Genomic DNA, 13323 nt, shown 5'->3' with positions numbered 1-13323 from the left:
GAGACCACAGAAATGAATCCAAACTTATATGGTCAAGTAACTTTTGAAAAGGGTAATAAGAGGTTACAATAGGTAAAAAATAGTCTCTTCAATACATGGTTCTGGGAAAACTGAATTTCCACATGGAAACAAGTAAAATTGGACCCATTTATTATACAAACACAAGAAAAGTTAAAATGGACAAAAGATCTAAATGTAACACCCGAAACCATAAAACGTTTATATGAGAACACAGAGAAAAATTCCTTGTCAGCAGCCTTGGCAATGATTTTCTTTTTTTTTTTTTTTAATTTTGATAGCATACCAAAAGCTCAGGCTACATAAACGTATTAGTCCGTTCTCACGCTGCTATGAAGGAATACCCGAGACTGGGTAATTTATAACAGAAAGAGTTTTAATTGACTCAAAGTTCTGCAGGGCTAGGGAGAGCTCAGGAAATTTACAATCATGGTGGAAGGGGAAGAAAACATGTCCTCCTTCACGTGGCAGCAGGAGAAAGATGTGCTGAGCAAAGGGGGAAAAGCCCCTCATAAAACGATCAGATCTTATGAGAACTCACCCACTATCATAAAAACAGCATGGGGCATGTTCTCACTCATAGGTGGGAATTGAATGGGAACACTTGGACACAGGAAGGGGAACATCACACACCGGGGCCTGTCGTGGGGTGGGGAGAGGGGGGAGGGATAGCATTAGGAGATATACCTAATGTAAATGACAAGTTAATGGGTGCACCAAACCAACATGGCACATGTATACATACGTAACAAACCTGCACATTGTGCACATGTACCCTAGAACCTAAAGTATAATAAAATAAAAAAAGAAAGAAATGATAGTGTTGGAAAAAAAACAACAGCATGGGGGTAACCACCCCCATGATTCAATTACCTCCCAGTGGGTCCCTGCCATAACATGTGGGGATTATGGGAACTGCAATTCAAGATGGAATTTGGGATTTGGGTTGGGATACAGCCAAACCATACCAATAAGCAATGCTATAAAAAATAAAACATCAAACTAAAAAAGTTACTTCAAAGCAAAAGAAACAACAAAATAAAATAGAAGCTAGGGATTTGGAAAATATTTGCAAACCACGTATCTGAAAAAGGGTTAATACCTAAAATTTATAAAGAATTTGTACAACTCAGAAAGACAAATAACTAATTAACAAATGGGCAAAGACCCTAAAGAGACATTTCTCCAGAGAAGATACAAAAATGGCCAACAAGTGTATAAAAAGTTGCTCGATATCATTAATCATCAGGGAAATGCATTCAAAACAAAGATGTGATATCACCTCATACTCTTTAGGATCAAAATATCAAGAAATAACTAACATTGGCAAAGAAATGGGGAAAAGGGACCCTTTGTATACTGTTGGTGGGAATGCAAATTATTATACACATAATGGAAAGCAGAATGGAAGTTTTTTTTTTAATTTTAAAATAGGACTATCATATCATTCCACCCCACTACTGGGTATATATCCAAAAAAAACGCTATCAGTATATCAAAAGATATTTGCACTCCCATGTTAGTTGCAACATTATTCACACTAGCTATGATATAGAATCAACATAATTATTCATTAATAAATGAATAAATAAAATGTGGTATATTTTATCAATGGAATATGATTCAACCTTTTTAAAAAAGAGGAAACGTTGTCATTTGTGACACATAGTGAACCTGAAAGACATTATGTTAAGTTAAATAAATGAGGCACAGAAAGACAAAGACCACATGGTATCATTTATATTTGGAATCTAAAAAAGTTGAACTCATAGAATTAGACAATAGAATGATGGTGCCTAGGGGCTGCAGATGGGGGCGCGGATAGGTGTTGGTGTGATGTTAATCAAAGGATACAAAATTTCAGTTAGCTAGAAGGAATAAGTTCAGGAGATGTTTTGTACAACATGGGTCTATAGTTAGTAACAATGCCTTGAGTTCTTGAAAATTGCTAAGAAAAGAGATTTTAAGTGTTCTTGCTACCAAAAAGTATATGAGGTAATGTATATGTTAATTGGCTATATGTAGCAATTTTGTAATGTAAACATACTACAAAACATGTTGTATATGATATATATAATTTAGTCAATTAAAAAATAATAGATGTTTATAAATAAATAAGAAAAAGAATAAATCACATAAAATATATTAAACATTGCAATGTTTGGAATTACTATAGCTGCCTCACTACATATATTAATCTCCTCCTTTTTAAGAGACCACATTAAATTTATTTCAAAAGAACATTGGCAATTTAAACCAAGCACATTTATAAAACTAGGACAATTAGTAGCATGGAGATAACAATACATTTCTGGAAGATAGAAGGCAGATGGAAAGGTGGTAACTGATAATTCAGAGAAAAGTACCACAGCCTAACTTTCTTACGGTATCTCAACATGTGAGATAAAAGCGTTTCTCTGCTTTAAACACCCAAAATTCCCAGGTCTCAAAAATTCTGAGATAAATATTTGGGAAAAGGTAAATTTTAGGAATTTAAAACCATCCTTGAAGTATAAAAACAATTTAGAATGATGCTAAAGACCTACAATGCAATACGAAGGTTTCAAGCAAGTCAGGATGGAACAAACATAAAATGGCAAATCTTGGGGGCAAAATTTCCTTCAAAATACCATTTTATTTCTTTTTCTAAAGATAGGTTTTGAGAAAAAAAGCAGATAAAAACTTGCACTCAGAGTTGAGACTGGAGAAATATATAATATGAATAAACTTATAATATAAATAAATACATAATGTGAGGTTAAGTTACTTGACAAAAATCAGGATTTATTTTTCTTTTCAGTTTTTACTTCATATTTGTATTTATTTCATATTTGTCAATGCTCTGTTGTTAGGAACATATATATTTAAGATTGTTACATTTTCTTAATGAATTGACACCGTTTATATTTTGGAATACTTCTCCTTATCTCTAGAAATAGTATTTTATCTGAAGTCTACTTCAGACTTTGTTTTTCCGTGGTATATCATTTTCCAACCTTCTAATTAACGTATTCCTATCAGCCTTTCTTTACTTGGTACAAATGCAGCCCCCTTCTACAACATGGCCTTCCTCATAATTGTTCCTTATGCCCTGTGAATTATTAATAGGTTTCTCCATCCTAACTGGTGGAAACATAAAGTGATTCCTAGCCCTCTGGAAGCTCTAGTTGTTTTGCTGTGTGCTTCAAGGTGTGTCTTTCCATTATCCTGGGGAGATTCCTCACATATGTGTACATCACTCCTCAGTCTGATTCAAGGGAATGACTCAGGACATCCCTTGAACTGGCATTCTCTCTGTATCAGATTCTTCCTCTTAGTACCCTACCCAGCAGTCTAGCCATCTTTGCCTTCCTGAACTTAATGCCCTTATCTCCACATTTAAGCAGGAGGACACTGCTCCTCCTAGGTTTTCCTTACTTGTTCTGAGGCCTGGCAGTGACTTTGAACTTACTCTGTTTTCCTTCTCTCGGGTATCTCAGTCCTGTGCTAACTAATGTTCACTGTCTTAAAATAAATTGTTTTACATTTTTGGGGGAGATGGTTCTAGCTGTTTATAGCAGGAGGGCAAATCTCATAAAAGTCAATCCTTCATGGAAGAAGGAGCTGCCCAGTTATTTCTCAAACCATGAACAGATAGCTACAGATCAACAATTATATGAAGAAAACCAGCAACTAGGAAGAAAAGAGGGAGGTCAATATATTTAGAGACTTAAGGATAAAAGAGAAGTAATCAAGGCACAATGGATAATATTTAAAAATTATTAATTTCTTTTCTCAGTGACATTGGAGAAGACACTATATGCAAAAAGAGAATGTCATGAAAAAATACAGACTATAAATCTCTGAGAAATTAAAACTATGATTTTCAATACAAACTAATGTGAAAGGAGAGTAGTACTAAAGGAAATTATCTAAAAATATAAAAATATGAAAAGATATGTAAAATAGAGAAAAAATAAGAAACAGGTCTATAGTGAAACAGGCACATGTGGTGCTGCAACAAGAAAGATTGTAACTAGAAAACGTAAGACAAAGATGCAACAGAATGTTGTGGTAGAGTCATGAACAAAATACAAAGTAAGTTAAGATAAAACATTATTAATAATTGAAGTGAAAATAAAAAGAACCCAAATTGTACATGACACTATGAATAACTAAAAAATGATGACTTGACATTTCAAAAGCAAACGCAAACCTAAAATGCTAATTGGCTTCATATTTCTGTATTTACAAAATCAAGATCACTAAAAAATATGTTGCATCAATTTACAGAAAATAAATGCTTACAATAAAAGAATACACATTGATATGTCTATAATAGATATGGTAAAGCTGAGAATAGTTAAGAAGAAAACGAAGGTGAATGTTAGAACGATGTTCAGTCCTCTCCTGGTACCCACAGGGGATTGGTTTCGGGACTCCTTTGGATACTAAGATCCATGGATGCTCAAGTTCCTTACATAAAACAACAAAATATTTGCATATAACCTACGTACTTTCTCCCATGTACATTAAATCATCTTTATATTACTTAGAATACCTACTAAAATATAAATGCATGTAAATAGCATATTGTATTTTTATTTGTACTTTTTACTGTATTGTTATTTTTTATGTTTTTTAAAAAATATTTTTGCTCTGTAGTTGTTTGAATTCATGGATGCAGAAACCATAGATACAAAGGGTCAAATGTATACACAAATTATTATATTGTATAGTAAGCAGTCAAGAAATTGAGACTGATATAGGAAACACTGAACTTAGTTTGAGAATAATTTATTTTATTTCTTTTTTGCAAAGTTAGATTTTATTTTTAAAATTTTTGTATGTTGGTCAACAAAGCTTTGTTGCATTAATTTTTATTTTTAAAAGATATTGAAATATTCTCTGTCTTGATTAGTGATTTTAACAGCTTCATTGAGGCATAATAGATATACCAAAAAGCTGCACATATTTAATGTGTACAATTTGATGAGTTTGGACACATGCATGCACCCATGAAACCATCACCACAGTCAAGGATATAAACATACCCAGCGCCTCCAAAAGTTTCCTCAGGCTCCTTTGTTTTCTTGATTGCCGTTGTTTTGTGTGTGTGTGTGTGTGTTAAGAACACAATATGAGATCTACCGTCTCAACAACTTCTTTAAGTGCACAATACAACATTGTTAACTTTAGAAATTATGTTGTATAGAAGATCTCTAGTACTTATTCATCTTGCATAAATGAAACTTCATACCCATTGAACAACAGCTCTGCATTGCTTTCTCTCAGCTCCTGGAAACCACCAATATGCACTCTCCTTCTATGAGTTTGATTACATTAGGTATCCTACATAAGTGAGATTATAAGTCAGCTTTTTGAGAATTAGAAATATTAAGATTAATAAAAATATTATTTTCCAAATTCTTCCAGCTTACTCTCTCACATGTAGGCATTATTCATTATATGCAGTTGCTATTTTCTATAAATTCACAGATAATACTGAATTAACAAATCCTGAACCCTTACTCCTGGAAGAGATACAGGCTTAGATTTCTGTGAGTCTCTGGTCACAACATTTTTACCAAGCAATCAACACGTATCCTAGTTTTGTGTGTATTTCTATTTAAAGACATGTTATTTAATCTATGTTAAAATACAGATTGATTTACATGAACCAAGCCAACAGCACTATATAAATTATATTTGAACAAAGTTTGGCTAACTCATAGATTTTCTTCCTAAGACATATCAGCAGTTTTTCCCTTAGAAAAACCAAACAGCTCTTCAGCATTATCTTTGGGAGACATTTAAATAGTGAAATCACCAACAAAAAGTACAAAGTTGTGAAAAATATGGCACCAATTAGACCATGAAAGGGCCATTTCTTTAGAGTATAGAGTTGAAACAAACAGCTTTAGCTTGTTTAATTTTAGCTGGGAACCTGCGCACCATGTGAATCAAAGTTTTTGCCACTCACCACTTGTCCACAAATGACCACAAAAGTGCCACTATTATTAATTTTGAGGTTACAAATAAATTTTATGGAGTAGACAAATTTCCATGGGATCCATGAATAATGAGGATCAAATTATATTAAAAATTAAGAAAAATAAAACTACGTCTTAAACTTACAGAGTATGAACATAAAAATGAACAAAAATGGTTTGCATAGGGGATCAAATTCTCAAATTGGGAATAAACTGAAAAAATTAAGAAGAAAACATTTGATTAAGAATTTTTTTTTTGAGACAGGGTCTTGCTCTGTCGCCCAGGCTGGAGTGCTATGGTGTGATCTTGGCTCACTGCGGCCTCTGCCTCCTGGGTTCAAGAAATTCTCATACCTCAGCCTCCCAAGCAGCTGAGACTGGCTAATTTTTTTATTTTTAGTAGAGACAGGGTTTTGCCATTTTGTCCAGGCTAGTCTCCAACTCCTGGCCTCAAGTGATCCACCTGCCTCGGCTTCCAAAAGTGGTGGGATTACAGGTCTGAGCCACCGTGCCCGGTCATGATTTATAATTTTCATTAAGGTAAATGAGATACTTTTAATTCTGTTTGAAGGAATTGCTCATAATCTACAGATAGCATCATCTTAAATATGGGGTTTTCCCTAACAGTAGAGTGCATGCTTACGCTTTCTTTTCATGATGAGGACATTTATCACTCCATAAAAAACTAAAAATATTTCATTTAGAAAGATATCCAAAGGTGTAACTTATTTCATTGAGAGTATGATACCACATAACTGAGTGAGGAATGAGGTCGGTGATGGGCAAGATGAACCAATAACTATTGGTCCAGTATATGGAAATTGAAGTTAATGGGAAAACATTGTTACAGAAAACTACCGACAAATTGGTACCTGTGTTATTTTACATTCAAAAAGTACTTAACAATTCTATGAAACAGTTGCTGCTCAATTAGATCTCAATTATATGTTAAATGAACTAAATGCCATTTCATTTGCACAGAGGAATCTTTAATAATGATTAATGGAAATTTAATCAAATGTGAGTTGAGACTCCAATGTGTTTCACAATAGAATATGAACCAGTTATATTGGTACTAACTAGATCCATTATCTATACCATGATGATGATGAGGTCAAGTTGGAGGGTCTGATCCTTATACAGCACATCAAACAAAGACTATTATGTAGAGTAACAGATGGCACCTTACAATCAGCTCTTCACCTTATAAATGTACCCATTTGCTACAATAGAACAAAATGATTATGAATAAGGAAAATCACTCAAATTGGCTAAAAATATGTTAGGCAGTAGTTTTGTTTTGGAATACAAAAAACAACAATTGAAGGACTTATTAATACAAAAGTTCTTAAGACTGATACATTCAATAAATTACATTTACTTTCATAAAAGGAAGATTGAGATCTTCTGTTTCTCATTCTCCATTACCACAACCACCTATTAACCAAAGTTTGGGTAATTGCATGACATTTGCAAATTAGGGAATAATTAGTAATTTATAATGTGTGTATTTCAATCCAGATAAAAATAAAATTTAATAATTTAAAATATGAGATTTTGTTTTTGTTTTTCGTTTTTGTACATAAATGCCAGGAACAAGTTGAATAGCAAATATATGCTACTTATTTGTAAAAAGTACATTATTGTAAGCTTTTGCATGTTTTATTCATATTCTATTAGTTTTTATATTTACTTCATATTAGTATAAATGACTATGTACCATGTTATTTTCTGAAACTCATGAAAATCTGAAATGTTTATAAATGTGTTCTTGCATTTTTTCCCTTAAATTAGTTGTGTTCTGCTGTCAGAGTCACTAATATATTTCCCCTACATTTTAATTCTAATACTGACCCTCCATTTATCTGTGTAATTATACTGAATTCCTAACATCCTAACATTATTAAGGAAGCCAAAAAACATAATTTATTTTCTTCATTACCTAGTGTTTTATTAATACCTTTTGCTTTTGGTAAAAATATTTGACTCACTACATAAATATTTTCCCTTTATGCTTGTAATTTCTGTAGAGTAGAATATAAAATTGTTTATGATTAATATATTATTATAAAAACTAAATCAAGCTACCATCTATTTTTTATTCATGAGCACATTGTGTATGCTGTGCCAGTGATTATGACAGGTATTCAAGGTGATGATTTCACAATATCACAATGCCCTGTTGACATTTCTGCCACTATAAGACCAAAAAAAAACCATTGTTAAATTAAGTTTAAAATCACTACTAAATTTAATTTGGCTTTATACAAATTCGGCTTTATACAAGTATAAATTGGCTTTATACATGAAGCGACATGCTTCATGTAATTTTTAAATCAAAATCTCACCTTTGTGGACAAATGCAGTTACTGAGTTATTAAGGTCTCATGTAAAGACACCCACTGAGAAAACTACTTTCTATTCAATTTAACTATCTCAAAGAGATGACAGAAGAGACTGGGTTATTGGAACTCAAACCTGTTTATCAAAGAATGTGAGAAATGCATAGTGGATTTCAAGCTAAAGAGAAATTGTATTATTAATGTAATACCTATGTGCACTACTCTTTTATTAGCAGTTCCGGTTTGTAAAACCCTTTCCCTGTGCTAAGTATTCTTTTCAGCTTTATATCTTACAACTGAGCCTACTAGAAGACACTTTGAAACACAGGTGTTTTAAAAGGTGTCATACCAAATAGCTTTAATCCAGCTATGTTATAACATGTTACTTTTAAACATTTTAGCTTTGAATGTGCATTGAGAGGATCAGAAATATCATGTTAACAGATTTTAAGGTGTTACATCCATCATAAATTTTCTTAAAGAATATATAATTAGGAAAAGTACGCTATTGGGAATTACAGTTCATGAGGTATCAGAATTGGTTTTAAAATGTACACAATAGGTTTCTTATTTGAAAACCTACCAAGATAAATTTATTAACTCAGCTTGTACAAAATAACAAAATACCTAAGGCATATTAGCTCTTTCCAACCATAAATTAATTGATTTAAATTTTGTAAATCCTTATTTCTTTATTAATAACTCATAACTTTAGAAGTTTTTAGAAAAAGTATTATGTCAGGTCCATACCATATCTTTCTCCTTACATTTCATGACTTCTAGTACAGAGATTAAATTATTTTCCTATTACCTCTTCCATCAGCTGATACCCTATAATCACTGACATAAGAAAGGGCTGTATATGACTAACTGTCCTGCCGCAGATCCCACACCAAATAAAGACTGTGTGCAAGGCATCCCATTTTAACTCAGTCTTACACATTTCCTTTAACACCACATTAAAATCTTTTCACACATTGGTGCATTCTCTGTAGTTTGTTCCTAGTACTTAGATGCATCAGTGCTCACTTTATATATCTAAACTTACCTCGCAAAAAGATTTTTTTCATTTCTTCTCTTTATTCCCCTTTCTCTTCCATCTTATTTCACTTGTATCCCTCTATTCATTCCCTTTATTAGCCAAAGACAGACAAAAACAAGCAAACAAATAGAAAAAAAAAAGTTTAAATAAGCAGTCAAAGTGAAAGTAAATGTGAGCATTTGGGAAAAGAAAAATAAATGGAATCCTGTTTTGAATTTTAATTAGACAGTTTTCAGTTAATTAAACTTTTAATGGCTTTAAATGTCAATTCGGTGTATTTACCCAATTCAGTAGTTACTTCCATTTTTTTTCTCACAAAATGTAAGTGGATTTTCCAAATTCACAGCGGTGAAGAAGTATGGAGAAACGGTCAGCATCAGGGAAAGCCCTGACAAGTAAGGCCATCATGCTGCAGGCTTTCTATTTGATGTCACACCAAACAAAGCAGATGTGATTACGGAGCGGTCACGTGCCCAGTGGAGCTATCATTCTCTCTCTCAGAAGTTACTGGTAGAGTTCTGTTAATACTGCTTATTTTTAATTCTCATGACATGGAGGACCTGTTTCAGGAACTCAAGTTTTTATTTGATCTTTGCTGATTTCTATTCATCTTGATCCATTGTTACAGTATCTAAAAGAATGTTCATATAGTTTGAATTTGAAGATAGACACTTCTAAAATCACCAGCATACATCCACTTTTTCCAATGTGTCCACATACTTTTGGGCTAATCAAATATTTTTGTTAGGTAATGATGGAGGGCATATCCAGTGAGGAAAATGTTGGAAGCAAGTGCTCATACCTCCATATTAAAAAAAAAAAAACTTTCTTATTTTTTAATGGCTCTTATATTTAAAAAGGCTAGGTTAGGTTTTTCAGTTTATGCTTTACCCAGTTATCCCTTCAAAACTGCACAGAATAAATACAGCAGTTTTGCATATGGCATTCCTGTTAATACTCAGATCATCATACATTCATGTTCCAAATACTTCACTTGTCTATGCCACATCTTGTGCCTTTAGATATTTCTATGACATGATTTTCTTCACACTTGATCTTCCTGGTCACAGTTTTTTAGATCTTCATGAGTAAACATTTCTTTTCCATATGAAACCCTGATCTGAATACTGTACATTGGATGTATATTCTTCATTACAGATATAAAGATACTTCATTTAAAAATTTGAACCTGAAATAAACACTAATATTGATGACTTTCAGGATTATACTGGGTTCTTGATTTTCCTCATCATCTTCCTTTTAAATAACCACTTCATCTTTTCCCTCCCTTTTATTCCTTTCTCTTCTTCAACTACTCTATTCCTAGGTAGAGTCAAACAAGGAGCATTATGTTAAGGATGGTGAAGACAGTGTTCCAGAAGAGGTGACAGAGGAGTGGGAGAGAGATGACAAGAGTGCTATGGGGGCAGATTCTTAGTGGTGTGTTTCAAGTAGTGTGAGAAAGTAATGAGTAGTATGGTGACCCAGGACATCATTTCAGAGCCAAAGCAGGGTGAGGCTTGTTTCTACAAGAGATGGACAGACCAACATGAAGTGGATTAGGAAAATGTCTCGGTGCAAATAAGGGGGGAACAAAACAGAGGGCATGTTGTCAGAGTCCAGGCTGGGTAGAAAAGTGTTGTAGTTGAGAAACGATATGGCATTCAAGCATGGAAATCAGAGTCCAAAAGGGGCCTAGAAATGTGTGTGCAGCCTGGTGTGGGGTGTTAGAAGTTGAGCAGGATGAGAACATTCTGTTAGGGGACACTGGGGCTGGAAAGTTCAAGTCTAACCAGCTTAAGAAGGGCTTTCTTGTAAACAATTGTTTGCCCATTATGGGGAAATCTCGACAAGGGAGGAAGGATTTCTATGCAGGGGAAGCAGCATCAGTGCATCAAGAAAGGGACAGAGGTGATGAAAAGTCTGCATATTAAATATATATTTGTTATTTCTCTTATTTCTGATTCTGATCCAACCATGCAAGTTTTTACCCCTTCAAATTTGTAAATTCCTTCTTCAATTAGGAGAAAATCTGGCTCTCTATTCTTAATATCTTTACATATTTAAACATTCTGTGTGTGTATGTGAGTGTGTTTGTGTGTGTGTCTCTGTGAGAGAGAGTAAGAGTTTAGTATTTGGGGGTAATATTGAGATTACTGGTAAATTAAATGATTTTTAATTACTGAGTTTTGAAGTTTTATGACTACATTTCTTTCTAACATTTTATGAAAAACTCTTCAAAGTGATACAACACTTAGTAAATAATACATTTTGTAAGTCAAAGTTTCTTAGAAACTAATAATTGTATAACATAATGATTAAACTTGCATCTGCAAATGGCTTGGTTAAATTCCTTAATAATACAGTATATAAATGTATAAACCAAAGTAAATTCTTAATTTCAAATATAATAGCTGGAATAATAATAAAAGAAGATAGAGAAAACTTAGCAGTGTGCTTTTGTGCATTTTAGTTTTTATTCAATTTATGAAATAAATATAATTTGCACATATATTCAAATGCATTACATACAGTCTTATTTTTAAGATGGTAAGACTACATTTTGAAAAAGACCTTATAAAATAATTTAATATGAAATAATTATTTTTTGCAGTTAATATTTTCAACTGCATACCCATGTGTCTTGGTGTCATTTGCAGAATAATGGCCCCTCAAAAAGTTCCATATTCTAATGCTTGAAACCTACTAATATGTTACATTAAATGGCAAAGAGGAAATAAGGATATATAGATGAAATTAAAATTGCTAATCAGCTGACCTTAGCATGATTATATTCAGTCCAATGTAATCACAAGAGCACATAACGGTGGAAGAGAGGACCAGAGACATGGCAGTATGAGAAGGATGTGGCCCAAAGCGACAGATTTTTGAAATGGAGAAAGGGGCCATGAGCAAAGGAAAATATGTGGACTCTAGAAGCTGGAAGAGGCAGGGACCAAATTCTCCTTCCCAAGAATCTTCAGAACGAAATGCACCCTACTGACACCTTAAATTTATGTGGGGCTTCTGATCCACAGGACTGTAAGGTAATAAATTTGTGTTGCACTAAGACACTATATTTGTGGCCATTTTTTATGGCTGCATTAAAAAATGAACACACTCGATTTTAAGAATTTTATAACAATATCATATATATTACACTTAAGTTGTATATGATATTATTTGTATAGTTTATGTTGGCATAATATAATTTTAATGTAGAAGATGTATGATATATGGATAAAATATTATCAACTACATTAAGATGGTAATAACAAGTAATTTATTTTTTCCCCAAAATTGTAGCAGCTTATGATTAAGAGGTAGATGAATACATGTTTCCCTAAACTTTCCAAAATATGCTAAAATAACTATTTTTCTCATTCGATAAATCATTTTATTAAAAATGAATACACTGCTAATCTCTGTGCACTGCGTAATATGTAATGCTGGTGTGGTAAATTAAGAAATATAACCAGTGAATCAGAAATCATATGTTTTGAGGATTGCAGACATTAACAAAACAACAAGAAAATTCATAAAATACTGTATGTCATCTTGAATACTCTTCTTCATGCAAATAACTGTTAGGACTTTTAAATCAACATTTTATTAATGTAATCTCAATCATTGTGCTTTAAGCATGGTGTTTGAAAAGTATATATTTATATGAAACTACTTTGGGACTGACTAATTTATTCTTTCCAAAACCATTTGGTTAGAAGCCCTCCTTTCCTTTCTATCTCCCCTCCTTCTTTTTTCAATTTTATTTTTCTGTTATTTTTGTATACACAAGTACTTAAATTAAGTGCTAATGATTGATAAACAAAAGCGCATATAGTTATTGAAGAACCTTGCCATCCAATATAAAAATATGTTATATAAGATATTCAGAATTGTTGAAAATACTGGGAATGAGAAATTATTATACCAATATTAATAAATATAA

The 13323-nt window shown here is 32.7% G+C and overlaps 1 long non-coding RNA gene across 1 annotated transcript in view; it reads right to left on the bottom strand.

The window, feature by feature from the left end:
- Positions 1–9380: 9380 nt before the first annotated feature.
- Positions 9381–13323, bottom strand: part of LOC109029281 (uncharacterized) — a 211155-nt gene continuing 207212 nt past the window's right edge. The window contains exon 4 of the long non-coding RNA XR_010130691.1: positions 9381–9463. This is a non-coding gene — a long non-coding RNA (uncharacterized lncRNA). The remainder of the gene's footprint in view (positions 9464–13323) is intronic.

Source organism: Gorilla gorilla, chromosome 14, assembly GCF_029281585.2.
Source record: "Gorilla gorilla gorilla isolate KB3781 chromosome 14, NHGRI_mGorGor1-v2.1_pri, whole genome shotgun sequence".
In the NCBI taxonomy this organism is placed as follows: domain Eukaryota; kingdom Metazoa; phylum Chordata; class Mammalia; order Primates; family Hominidae; genus Gorilla; species Gorilla gorilla.
This window is presented reverse-complemented; position numbering and strand designations above follow the sequence as displayed.